This window comes from Triticum dicoccoides, chromosome 4B (assembly GCF_002162155.2).
Source record: "Triticum dicoccoides isolate Atlit2015 ecotype Zavitan chromosome 4B, WEW_v2.0, whole genome shotgun sequence".
NCBI lineage: Eukaryota > Viridiplantae > Streptophyta > Magnoliopsida > Poales > Poaceae > Triticum > Triticum dicoccoides.
The window spans coordinates 547,974,186-547,986,354 of record NC_041387.1 but is presented as its reverse complement, the minus strand read 5'-3'; the positions used below and the strand labels follow the sequence as shown (position 1 = coordinate 547,986,354).

The window sequence follows — 12,169 nt, the reverse complement described above, 5'->3', positions numbered from 1 at the left end:
GTCTGATCAAAGTGATAGTCAGAACAAGTCATAGGAGCAGATGGACTTGAGTGAGGTCACTAGTCCCTCTGGAAGCTATGATGAAGGAAGCAGGAGCACTCCAAGCAACCTGCCTAAGGCAGCAACTAGGCAGAGAAAGAAGAAAACATCAGACTCTGAAGATGAAGACTTTGAGATTGAGGAAGTCAGCTCAAAGAAGAAAGTGCTAAAGAAAGAATATGGTGATGCTGCTTCCACCAAGCTAGGAAAGAATATGAAGGCCCCTGCCAGGAGAGTTCCTATGTCTAAAGCCAGGGGAGCAACTCAAAAGACCATGACATTCTCACTTGAGCAAAGATCAGGTGAAGAAGGGAAGAAGAGAGTCAGGAAAACCACTACTAGAGTGCTTCGAAATCCATCCATGAGGAGAGACTCTGCTAGTGAGGAGGAAGAGGAAGAAGAGGTTGTTGCACAAGCACCTCCTGCTAAGTCACAAAAGCTGATGGGGGATGCCATCAAGTCTGGGGCAGCTCCTTCAAAGCCCAAGACAGCCCCCAAACCTCCAGCTCAAGCCACCAAGACAGCTCCAAAGAGAAGCGCCAGGAACATACCTGCTTGAGAGAATAACAAGGCCCCAGTGCCTGAAGCTACAGAAGATGTTGAAGCCCCAGTGCTCAGGAAGCTCATACCTAAGATTCCAGACCATAATGACAGTCAGCTAGTAGCTGAGAACATGAAGGAGAGAAAGGATGCAAGTCTCAGAAGATGGAGACAAGCAGATCCATATGCTGTGAGGAGGAGGACTGCAGTGGACTACAGGTTCCACACCGGAGAGCAACAGGATTTTTATGAGATAGTTTTGCTCGACAAGAAGCCCATTGTAAGTGACATGAGATGGGTTAATTGGAAATACATTGATGCAAATGCAGATCATTTCCCAGGAGTGCATGACAGCTTTAAGTCCAATGGTGTTGATGACTTTGTTGGTCAAGAGTTGACAAAGTGGAATTATGAGCTCATTATGCAATTCTACTCAACAACTCATTTTTATCCTGATGGAAGGATTGTGTGGATGACTGAAGGTCAGAGGCACCAATATACAATTGATGAGTGGGCCAAGCTCATAAATGCACCTGAAGAAGAAGAGAATGACATTGATGTCTATGTTGAGAAGAAGAAGGATTATAACTCCATGGCCAATATGTATAAGGAAATTCCAGATAAGGCCCCGGAGACACATAAGTTTGGGTCAGTCTACTACTTGTTGTCTGGTTTGGCCACCATAAACACCATATTGAGGCACACTTTGTTGCCCAAATCTGGAGATCACAGGATGATCAGAGGCCATTCCATCAACTTGTTACGGTTGTTTGATGTTGTCCCACAAAAGTTCAAGGTTATGAGCTTGATTGTTGAGACAATCAAGAGAACAGCTGCTGACCAGAAGAGATCATGTGGGTATGCCCCACACATACAGATGTTGATAAATTCCAAGATGAAAAAGGGAGTGTATCTGTTAGACAAAGAACATCTTCCTTTGTTGCCTGAATTTGAGGACAACATAGCTATCATGGATGCCAAAGATCCCACTTCAGTTGAAGCTCATGAGAAGAAGGAGAAAGCACAAGTTGAGAAGGCAGTCAAGATGCCAAGTGCTAAAGAAGCTTCACAAGTGTTTCTCAAGTCAAAGCAAGACCAGCTTCGATATATGATTCAAGCAACCTTGAGGATTGAGAAAGAACTGACCACCCTGACTCAGAACCAAGAGAGCTTGGAGAGGATAATTGAAACTAAATTCTATGATCTGGATTTGAAAGTGATTGAGATACAGACAACAGTTGAAGAGCTCCAGGAAGAAGCATAGGAGAGGAAGGGCAAAGCAACTACACAGGTGTTCCACAGAGTACCTAGAGGACAGAGGTCTGCAGCAGTGTCGGTGCCAGACACAAGAACAATAGCTTCAGCACTTGCAGCCACATCTCCCATAGCTCCAGTTGCCCCTCCAGTGGCAACCCCTCCAGCTCCAACATCTTCAACTGATGCTTTTGTCCTTGGAGTCATCTCAACACCTCCTTCCGAAGATCAAGCCTAGAGAGACGCATATCACTATGCATTTTCGAGCTTTTTGGTAACTTGTTGCCAAAGGGGGAGAAAGTGTATAGATCATAGGCTTCGGAGAGAGAGAGATTTGCTTCCTTTTTGCTACCTATTTGTTTTGCTTGCTTGGTTGAGATACTTTATGCCTGTGTGTGAGATACCTTGTATGATCTTGTGCTTGATCATATCATACTTTATGCTTGTTCTCGAATAATGACATTATCTATCTCTTATATGATCATTCACTTTGCCTTGGTGATGAGTTCTTGTTCTTATCTCTTATCATTTTGAGCGCTCCACCAAGATGTATGTGACATGGAAGAGTAACCCATGATCCTAACAGATTGTGCATTTGCAGTCCAAAGCAAATTTTAAACAATGCACAAATTTAGGGGGAGCTCTTACTTATCACATACTTCTCAAAATGACAATGTATTTCATTCTTATTATCATTTGTCAAAGCTATGATCTATATGTTGTCATCAATTACCAAAAAGGGGGAGATTGAAAGTGCAACTAATCCCTGGGTAGTTTTGGTAATTCTTAACAACATATAGTTCATTGAACTAATGCTCTTTCAAGATGATCATTTCAGAAAGTTCAATGATTGGCATGGCACGGACTAGAGATGTGGACCCCTCAAAATGCTAAGGACACATATTGGCAACAATCTCAAGACTCTACTTTTTCATTTTAGTGATCCAAGATCACATTGAGTCCATAGGAAAGCCAATACTATTAAAAGGGGATGAGGTGTTGCTTAATGGCTTACTTGCTAAAAATGCTTAGTGATATGCTCCAAAACCCTCAACCACTTTCTCACATCCACATATGTCCTAAACCTAAAAGTCAAATTCGGCCCCAATGATTTGGTATATCCGGCGCCACCAAGTTTCATTTGACATAGCCACTGCCACAAACGCTAGTTACTCCAGCCTCACCGAGATGGGATTGCAAACTCCCTGTTTCCTTTTTGTAACATTTCGTTTTCATCGGAATGAGCAAATCGGTCCCACTGAGTCTGCATTGCAAACTCACTGTTTCATTTTCGTAACACTTCGGTTCCACCGAAGTGATCGAATCGGTCCCATCGAGTTTACCTGACCAACCCTCTATGTGCCTATTGGTGAAATCGGTCCCACCGAGTTTATGCGATCGATCACACTGAGATTACGTTATGGCCTAACCCTAGCATATCGGTCTCACCGAGATGACTAAGTCGGTCCCACCAAAAAATCTAACGTTCATATTTTTACCTGGATCGGTCTGACCGAGTTTTATGATTCGGTCTCACCAAGTTTGGGAATCTGTTTGTAACAGTTAGATTTTGTGTGGAGGCTATATATACCCCTCCACCCATTCTTCATTTGTGAGGAGAGCCATCAGAACATAACTACACTTCCACTACTCATTTTCTGAGAGAGAACCACCTACTCATGTGTTGAGACCAAGATATTCCAATCCTACCACAAGAATCTTGATCTCTAGCCTTCCCCAAGTTGCTTTCCACTCAAATCATCTTTCCACCATAGCCAAATCTACGAGAGAGAGTTGAGCGTTGGGGAGACTATCATTTGAAGCACAAGAGCAAGGAGTTCATCAGCAACACACCATCTATTACCTTTTGGAGAGTGGTGTCTCCTAGATTGGTTAGGTGTCGCTTGGGAGCCTCCGTCAAGATTGTGGAGTTGAACCAAGAAGTTTGTAAGGGCAAGGAGATCGCCTACTTCGTGAAGATCTACCCAAGTGAGGAAAGTCCTCGTGGGCGATGGCCCTGGTGGGATAGACAAGGTTGCTTCTTCATGGACCCTTCATGGGTGGAGCCCTCCGTGGACTCGCGCAACCTTTACCCTTCGTGGGTTGAAGTCTCCATCAACGTGGATTTACGATAGCACCACCTATCAGAACCACGCCAAAAATCTCCGTGTCAACATTGCGTTTGCTCCCTCCAAACTCCTCCCATTTACTTTCTTGCAAGTTGCATGCTTTACTTTCCGCTGCCCATATACACTACTAGGGAAAAGCCTAGCAGCAGCGCGGGTTTTAGGCCTATTAGTAGCACGGGGACCGGCGCTACTAATAAGGCGCTACAGCTAACGTATAGCAGTGGCGCCTGTCGTCCCACGCTACTGCTATACATGGCTAGCTGTAGCGCGCTTTAGAGAAGAGCGATGCTGATATTATCTGCAGCGCTGTCTACAAGGAAGCGCTACTGGTAAGGCGGCGCTACTGCTAAATCCACCCCCCCTTGCTACTACTAGTTTTATTAGTTTTTTCCCTCCATATTTGTTTTGTATTTGAATAGGCTTTATACAATAATCTTTAGCATATCATACACATACAAATGTAATCATAGCATATACATACAATTAGTCTCATCAAATCATGTCATCGTCATAATCATCATCCAACACAAAGTGGTCTCTCGTCATCATCTCGAAAATAGCAATACAAGTCTCGATTACTTGCAAATACATCGTCATCCATCTAAACAATGATATACGCGAGAAGAGCTATCACTTTGAGTACATGAGTTCGTATCCCTCTCTCGCATTAGCGTGAACCTAAACTAACTACTGCCTGTCGCTCGGAAACCGGAAACCGGTACACCTAGGCCTGACACTCCGGCCACTCGTCGTATATATACTCCTAGCGTAGCACTTCTTCGCCATTTATGATCTATGCACCTGCATCGTCACATGAGTCGATGATATGCAACATATATAGTTGAGCAACAGAAAGAGACAGACTTGGCAAAAATAGAAATAACATATCATAATCATAAATAACAAAGTTCATCGTACCCAAAATGCCCTAACTAGAGTGATCTTCGCTAGTCGAGGAGGAGGACGGTTTAATTACATCACAAATAATGTTTCATCGTGCATAACTCAAAGTTTTGTCATACAGAAAGTATGGACTAAACGGACACATTGTCATATATCGACAATCACTCCACCATGTCGTGACATTCATCCATGTGAGGGAGATAGTCCTCAAGCTTAGTGAAAGGGTTCATGTCGAGACGCTGAGAGGCTATCCATGTTTGGACGTCTTCCCGCGACATTTGTCCTTCTCCGTAGAACATCCCTGTTTTTCCGACGACCTCCTTCATGATGATTTAGGCAAGTTCGCGATGGATGTTATAGAACTCAGCTCGAAGTCGATGATCCTCGATATCTCTTTGTCCTTTGCCCATTGCAGAATATGGGCATCGCCGGATCTAGGTGACATGCGAAGGTTCTGGTGATCCCATCTGTACTCCAGCATGTGGTGTAGGACATAGAATCCATCATTAAGAGAATCGTTCGGTTGCTGGATGCAGCAGAAGTCGGTCTTATGGCTGAAGGCGATCCTGCCGCCCCTTCTCTTCTTGTCCTCGACCTCCCCACCCCTTGCTTGGTAGTAAAACATAGCACTGTCGAGAACATCCTTGATGTGGGTGTAATCCTTTTTGTGAATGTTCTTCGACGAGTCCAAGTAAAGAGCATGGGAGAATCGGGGGTAGAGGATGATGAGGACGGCGCGCCCGACGCTGCGCAAAATAAGTACACCTCAAATTAATTAGCCTCCACCGTGCAAATGAATGATTGAAATCGAAGGAAGGATAGCAGCGCGGATGACTTAAATGGGATGATAAGGCACGAGAATCGCCTCCTTGTCCTTATTGGAGAGCATGAAACTGACGATGTAATCTCTCGCGTATTCACCGTGCTTTGTGCAGACTCCCAAGAAGCCCTCGTGCATGTAGTACGGGTCAACGACACAGATATGAGGTATCTGCTCAACCCCGATGATGTAGTTCATGTGCAAGGCATAAAGGCGGACAAACATAAAATCCAGCTTCTTCACGTGAAACAAGTCGAATATGTAATCGAATCGAAGGAAGAACTTATCCGCGGGGAAGCAGTCGACGTACGACATTTGCCGCGAAACGTTAACCACGTAGAGTGGGTATCCTGGATCTTTCGAGGCAATGAGGCCTTTCTCTATCCGCAGCACATCGTCATGAAGTCTCCTTAGATCACTGAATCTGGTCCGTGGCGCTGTTGCGGGTAGGATTGGTTGACCGGGGATATGCCATTTATCCGCATCGAGGATATCTATACGGTCCTGAAGCCGAGGATGCTGAGGCAGCTGGATCATAGAATTAGCTTTTTTGCCTTTCCTCGCTCTCTTCCTAGACTTCTTTACTACCGGAAGGTCGTCCGGAGACAGCAATTCAGGCACCAACTCATGACACTCAAACCCTGAGTAGGCGCCAGTATAATTGTTGAGTGCCATCGTCATCCTCATCCTCATCCATGGCGATGTCATCAGCGACTAATGGAGCCTCCTCCTTACCCCGTCCGCTATCACCCAACCCGACACCCGATGCTAATTGGGTAGGTGGGGTGTTGATGTTCATACCTTGCTGAGGCTACGTGCTCGTGGGTGTGCTCCCGGCCGCCTCCAAACAAAGCGGACTCTTTGGCCACAACAGGACCCACCCATTGCAACAATCACCAAGCCGCCGCGGGGTCTCGTTGTCATCCCCCACTACTATCAGAGGAGGCAAATTCTCGTGGCACGGTTTGACACTGGCCACGGAAACCTTGAAGACATTTGGGGGGATCGGCCTGCTGTGGAACAATGGTTCCTTCGGCTCCATTATTGTCGCCTTCCCCACGTCCACCTTCTGGTCGCCGATGGTGTACAATATGATGCACGGGGTTTCGTCGGCCTGCAAAGAGAAGTCTGCGACGTGAGACATCCGAAAGGCAACGAAAACGGGAGATTATACATTTATTGAAGGGGGCCGGTGTGACAGATACCATGAGGGCATCGAGCTCAGCCAAAGACGAAGCACCAGCGAGCACGTCCGGTGCCAGAGCCGGTGCGGGAGCCGGTGCGGGAGCAGGTGCTGGTGCAATGCTAGTCGAGATGCTCCCCAAGAAGTCAGCAAGGGGAATGTCCGCTGCATTTTTTTCAGGATTTTGCTTGGTCCAAGTGAAAACGGTCGGAACCAAGGAAGTAGATATATCTACAACCACCTGTTTTGCGGCAGCTACCATTGTTGCGACTGTCTGAGATGATTTCTTCTCAACCGCAATCTCAACCTTCTTGTCGATGTTTTCTTCAGTTAACCTCCGTCTTTCCTTTCTCTCCTCAGTGGTCTCACGGTAGTACTTCTTCCACGTGGCGCCGTCTCTGACACCGTGCACGCGTCCATACGACAGTCGAGTATCCACCGGTTGTCGTTTCAATATGTTCAACACCCGGTTGAATGGAGTGTCCCACTTGGGCCTCTCCAATGCCTCAGATGGCGAGTCGCTTTCGACCGCAATCTTCTACTGCTCTCTCTGCAAAAGGCACAATGATCATTTACAAATATGACTAACGTGTGCAGTCGAATTGATCAGAAACTAAAATTACCAGCAGTCTCATGAACTCCGTCGTGACCGGGTTTGTCTCATAAACCTTCTTCACTGGGTCCCAACGGTGTCGGGCCTTGAGGATGTCACGCTCCTGCGGGACGGTGAACTCCTCCAAGGGGTCTGAGATGCCCAGACTCACGGCTTCCGCGTCCTCCTTGGCCCATTTGGACCTCTTTCTGCCGTAACCATGGCTTCCGAGGTGGTGGCTCCCAATGTTCCTCTCTTGAAGCCCCTTCATGTACTTAGACTTTTTTTGGGCAGCTTTGACCTTGCAAGCCTCCTTGAATATTTGAAACTGCTCTACCGTGATTGTCGGATTATCCTTTACAATCTTGGAGTAGGGTTCCTTGTTGATGATCCTTGCTTTCACCCTTGTTTTCTAGGCGGCCAACGCGTTGCTAAACTTGGTCATGGCGTGTTTGTTTATCTTCTTCATTGTCAGGTCCTTATCTGGATCTTCATAATCATTTTCATTCTGGCCCGGGAACAAGAATATCTGGTGAAACTTCTTTAGGAGGGAGGGCGTCATATTATCTATCTTCTATAGTTTCTCATCATTGATGGTGGCGGTTGTCCGTATGATGCAGCCAATTTGATTGTCGTAGCACTTGCGCGCTTCCTCAGGCGCCTTTGGCTCAAAATTACCGTCGGCCACCTCCGTGACCACCAGTCTAGTAGTCCTGAGTTTGTTAGGAAGTCGTTATCTCTTTGCTTTCGGTTCTACACCGGCTCCGTTCCCCGAGGCAGCGCCAGTCTCAGTCTCAGCGCCGGTCTCGATGTCGGTCTGAGTCTTAGCGTCGGTCTCAGTGTCAGCACCGGTCTGCATGTCGGTCTCAGTCCCTGATGCCACTGGTGGGCCTAGCAATAACATCGGTTGATCGTCGGCAAGGCTCAAAAATTCATCTGCCGCCCGGTAGACGTCGTCGCAATCACCAGAACCATGTCCTTCATCGTTGCTAGCCATGTTTCCTATGAGTAAATCTAGTCAATTAATTCTAGACCTAATAAAATGAATAATGACATAAAAAGGGCCTATTGTTTTGCAGGAACGTTGACTCCTTCCTGGTGCAGCAAATCCCGGGCACTCGATATGTCCTAGTTTGTAGCACAAGTCATGCCGAAATTCATGGAAAATTTCGGAATGACCTTTGCTAAAAAGTGGACAAATCGAGAACCTGAAATTGGCCGGAACAGAAATGAATCAACATTCCGGCAAAACATAGGCCACTCAGCTTCATTCCCTAGAAACAACAAAGCCACTTGGGCACAATCGAACCACTTCAGTGAAAAGATATAACATGAGCAAACACTATTGAGGAATTTGCATATAACATGGCCACTTCAATGAAAAGTATAATAAACAATAATGGAATATGCAAATGAACATCAATAACATATAACATATAACAACAATCTTGTTTTTTATTTACATAGCAACAATTAGTTTGACCAAGTTTCTGAAAAGAAAAACAATTCTGTTTTTTGTTTATAGCTAAATGCCATAGCTACTGTTTTTTATTTATAGCTAAATACTTTTGTTTTTGTCTAAAGCTAAAAGTCTAGGAACTCCATTTTCTCTAACCCTTCTGACCTCACCAAAATTTCCACAGCAAGACCTTAGTACCTACACCCAATTTCATCAAAAATATTCACGTCCATAGTCCAAATAATTGAAATTTCATTTGAATGAAATTTGGAACAAATTCAGGTCCGTAGTCCAAATATTTTTTATAGCTAAGTGTTTTTTGTTTATAGCCTTTGTTAATTTAAATCTAAATGCTACTATTATTTATATACCCTCTATTAGTTTAAAGCTAAATGGAATTACTATTTAGTCATTTTCATAAAAATTTCCCTAGCTAATTTACTAAAAAAATTGCTAATCATTTTTCCTAAATGCTATAAAATGCCTACTACCCTAAAAAATCTAGGGTTCATATGAACATCAACACAGTATCAACATATATATGAGTTGCCCTAGCAGAGAGAGAGAGGAGGGTAGGGGACAGGAGAGGCAGAGCCTTACGGTCGGCGGCAAGGGCAGGCTCTAGCTCGGGCGGCGGAGGTCCTGAGCGGGCTCGGGCGGCGGCGGTGAGGTCGAGGGCAGAGGCGGTGATCTCGAGGGAGGCGACGGTGAGGTCGACGACGGCCTCAGGCGGCGGCTATGAGGTCGAGGGCGGCCTTGGGCGGCGGCAGTGTGGTCGAAGGCGGCCTTGGGCGGCGGCGATGTGGTCGAAGGCGGCCTCGAGCGGTGGCGGTGTGGTCGAAGGCGGCAGGGCGATGGCAGCAATGGAGCAGTTGGGGACATGGGGGAGTAGAGAGGGGGGAAAGGACTTAGCGAAATTTTGAGCCCGTGCTGCCGGGATTTAAGTTAAACTAGCAGTAGCGCGTTTTGCCGAAACGCGCTATAGCTAAGCTAGCAATAGCATTTTCCAGCGAAACGGGCTACAGCTATTCCTTTCTGTTTTATTTTTGTTTTTCTTTTGTTTTCCTTACATTTTCTTTTTTTCATTTCTCCTTTTTCTATTTCTTTCATTTTCATTTACTTTCCTACTTATTTTTCTATTTATTTTCTTTTTCATAGCAGTAGCGCTCTACAGCATAAATGCGCTGCTACAAAGTTTTTAGCAGTAGCGTGCTTCTAGAAGAACCGCTACTACTATTCCTAGCCTACCGGCACTAGTGAGGGAATTATAGTAGTGGCGCTTTTCTGTCCAGACGCGCTAGTGCTAAAACAATAGTTGTGGCGTGCTTTTGTAACAAGTGCTAATACTAAGTAGCGCTAGCGTTGAGTTTTGACCAACGCTACTACTATACCTCTGTGTATAAGGTTTTCCCTAGTAGTGATACTCTTTGCATGCTTGCTTGACTTGTATTAAGATTGCTTGACTTGTGCTAAGTTGCTAAAATTTGCCAAGAACTAAAATTGGGAAAAGGTTATGTTTTATTTGGTCAAGTAGTCTAATCAACCCCCCCCCTCTAGACTTACTTTCGATCCTACACGGTACTACCGCGCAGGGCGCGGATGTAAAGTTACATCCGCCCCTACTTCCGCTCGTGTTGCTGTGCTAGGCCGGATGTCACGGTACTACCGCACTCGGGGAGCGATACTACCGCAAGGGCCTGCGTACTACCGCGTCACCGGCCGGTACTACCGTGGGCCTCTGAGGTACTACTGCTCCCTTGAGCAGCACTACCGCATGCCACATCTCAATAACACTAGGAGTCCTTCATTTTGCAAAGACACGGATAAACGATCGATGCTCCAAAGAGGCAAAGGAAAGGTGGTGCAAAGGAACAGACATGTACATGTTGATTCCACCCTAACCTATCCAAAGTGGACCCCCTCTTAATAGTACGGCTTTCCTACGACTCAAGTCCACCGAAAAGAAACGTAGAGAACTTCGTCTTCACTAGGCTCCGAGGGGCAACGAATCGTCTTGTGCCTAAACATGAGATATCTGAAATGCTCAATGCACATGATTAGAAATATGCCCTTACACTCCTTATTCCTTCATCCATCGTGATCTCACCCAAAACTTGAAAACTTCAATCACACAAAACTCAACAAAACTGTCACACCCTAGTTAGCCATGCATTAGAGTGTTGCATCATGTCTACTCTTTCATCAGAAACCTGAAATGGGGATGACAGAACCCCCAGTCCCCTCTGAATCCAATTAGGGTTTACTAAAAACTTTTTCAATGAACCTGAAATGCCCTTCTAAAATGCCCATCATTTTTGTCTTGGTTCAGAACCTCTGCCAAAACTGGTGCACATTTTCCTAGGCCATCCTTGGGTTTTTGAATTAAATCATAAATATTTGAATTTGGGCATTTAAAATTATATAAAATATTTAAATGCTCAAATATCTCCAAACTAAAATGTTTCATGTTGGAAATAATCCAATTATGGACCAGGAGTAGTTTGGTGATTTTAGGAGTAGCCTAAGTATTTTATTTAATTCAACAAAGTTGCAGAAGTATTTAAAAAAACAGAAAACAGAAAAAAATGGAAAAAGCTTACCTGGCGCCCAGCACCCGGCCCACCTGCCGGCCCAGCCCAGCACCGCGCCAGCGAGCTGCTTGCCGGCCAGGCAGGCAGGCAGGTGCTCGACGGCGAGCACCGCATGGGTGCCACGCACCTGCTCGCGGCCTCGCCGCCTCCCTCGCCCGGCTAACGCCGTGAATCGGCCTCTCTCTCTCTCCCGAACCTCCCAGACACCCCCTCTCCTCTCCAGCTCCTCTCCCTCGCTCTCCCACGCCATGGCCGACGCCATCGCCGCTACCCCCTCGCCGTAGCCACGCCCTCCGTCAACCCCACGCCGTGCCACCGTGTCCAGGAGCTCCGCCGCCGTCCACTTCATCGAGCTAGCCGAGCCCCGTGTGCTCGTGCGGCCCGAGACCACCGCACCGACCTCACCCGAGCTCGCCGTCGCCGGAGATCCCCTTCAACGCCGTCGCCGCCTCAGCTCGTCCCCGACCCCGCTGGTGGCCTCTACGGGAGCGCTGTGAGCCTAGCTACCCCTCCGACCCTCCCTCTCTCATTCCCGAGCCGTGTAGCCACCGCACGAAGATCACACGCACGCACCGCCGCGGATCTCGTCGCCGACGTGCTCCCGGCCATCCTCCGGCCAACCCGCGGTGTCCAACGCACTCACCACGCTGCGTTGGGCC

General features: G+C 46.7%; 1 pseudogene; it reads left to right on the top strand.

The window, feature by feature from the left end:
- Window positions 1–868: 868 nt before the first annotated feature.
- LOC119292808 overlaps window positions 869–12,169 on the top strand; it is a 48,328-nt pseudogene continuing 37,027 nt past the window's right edge.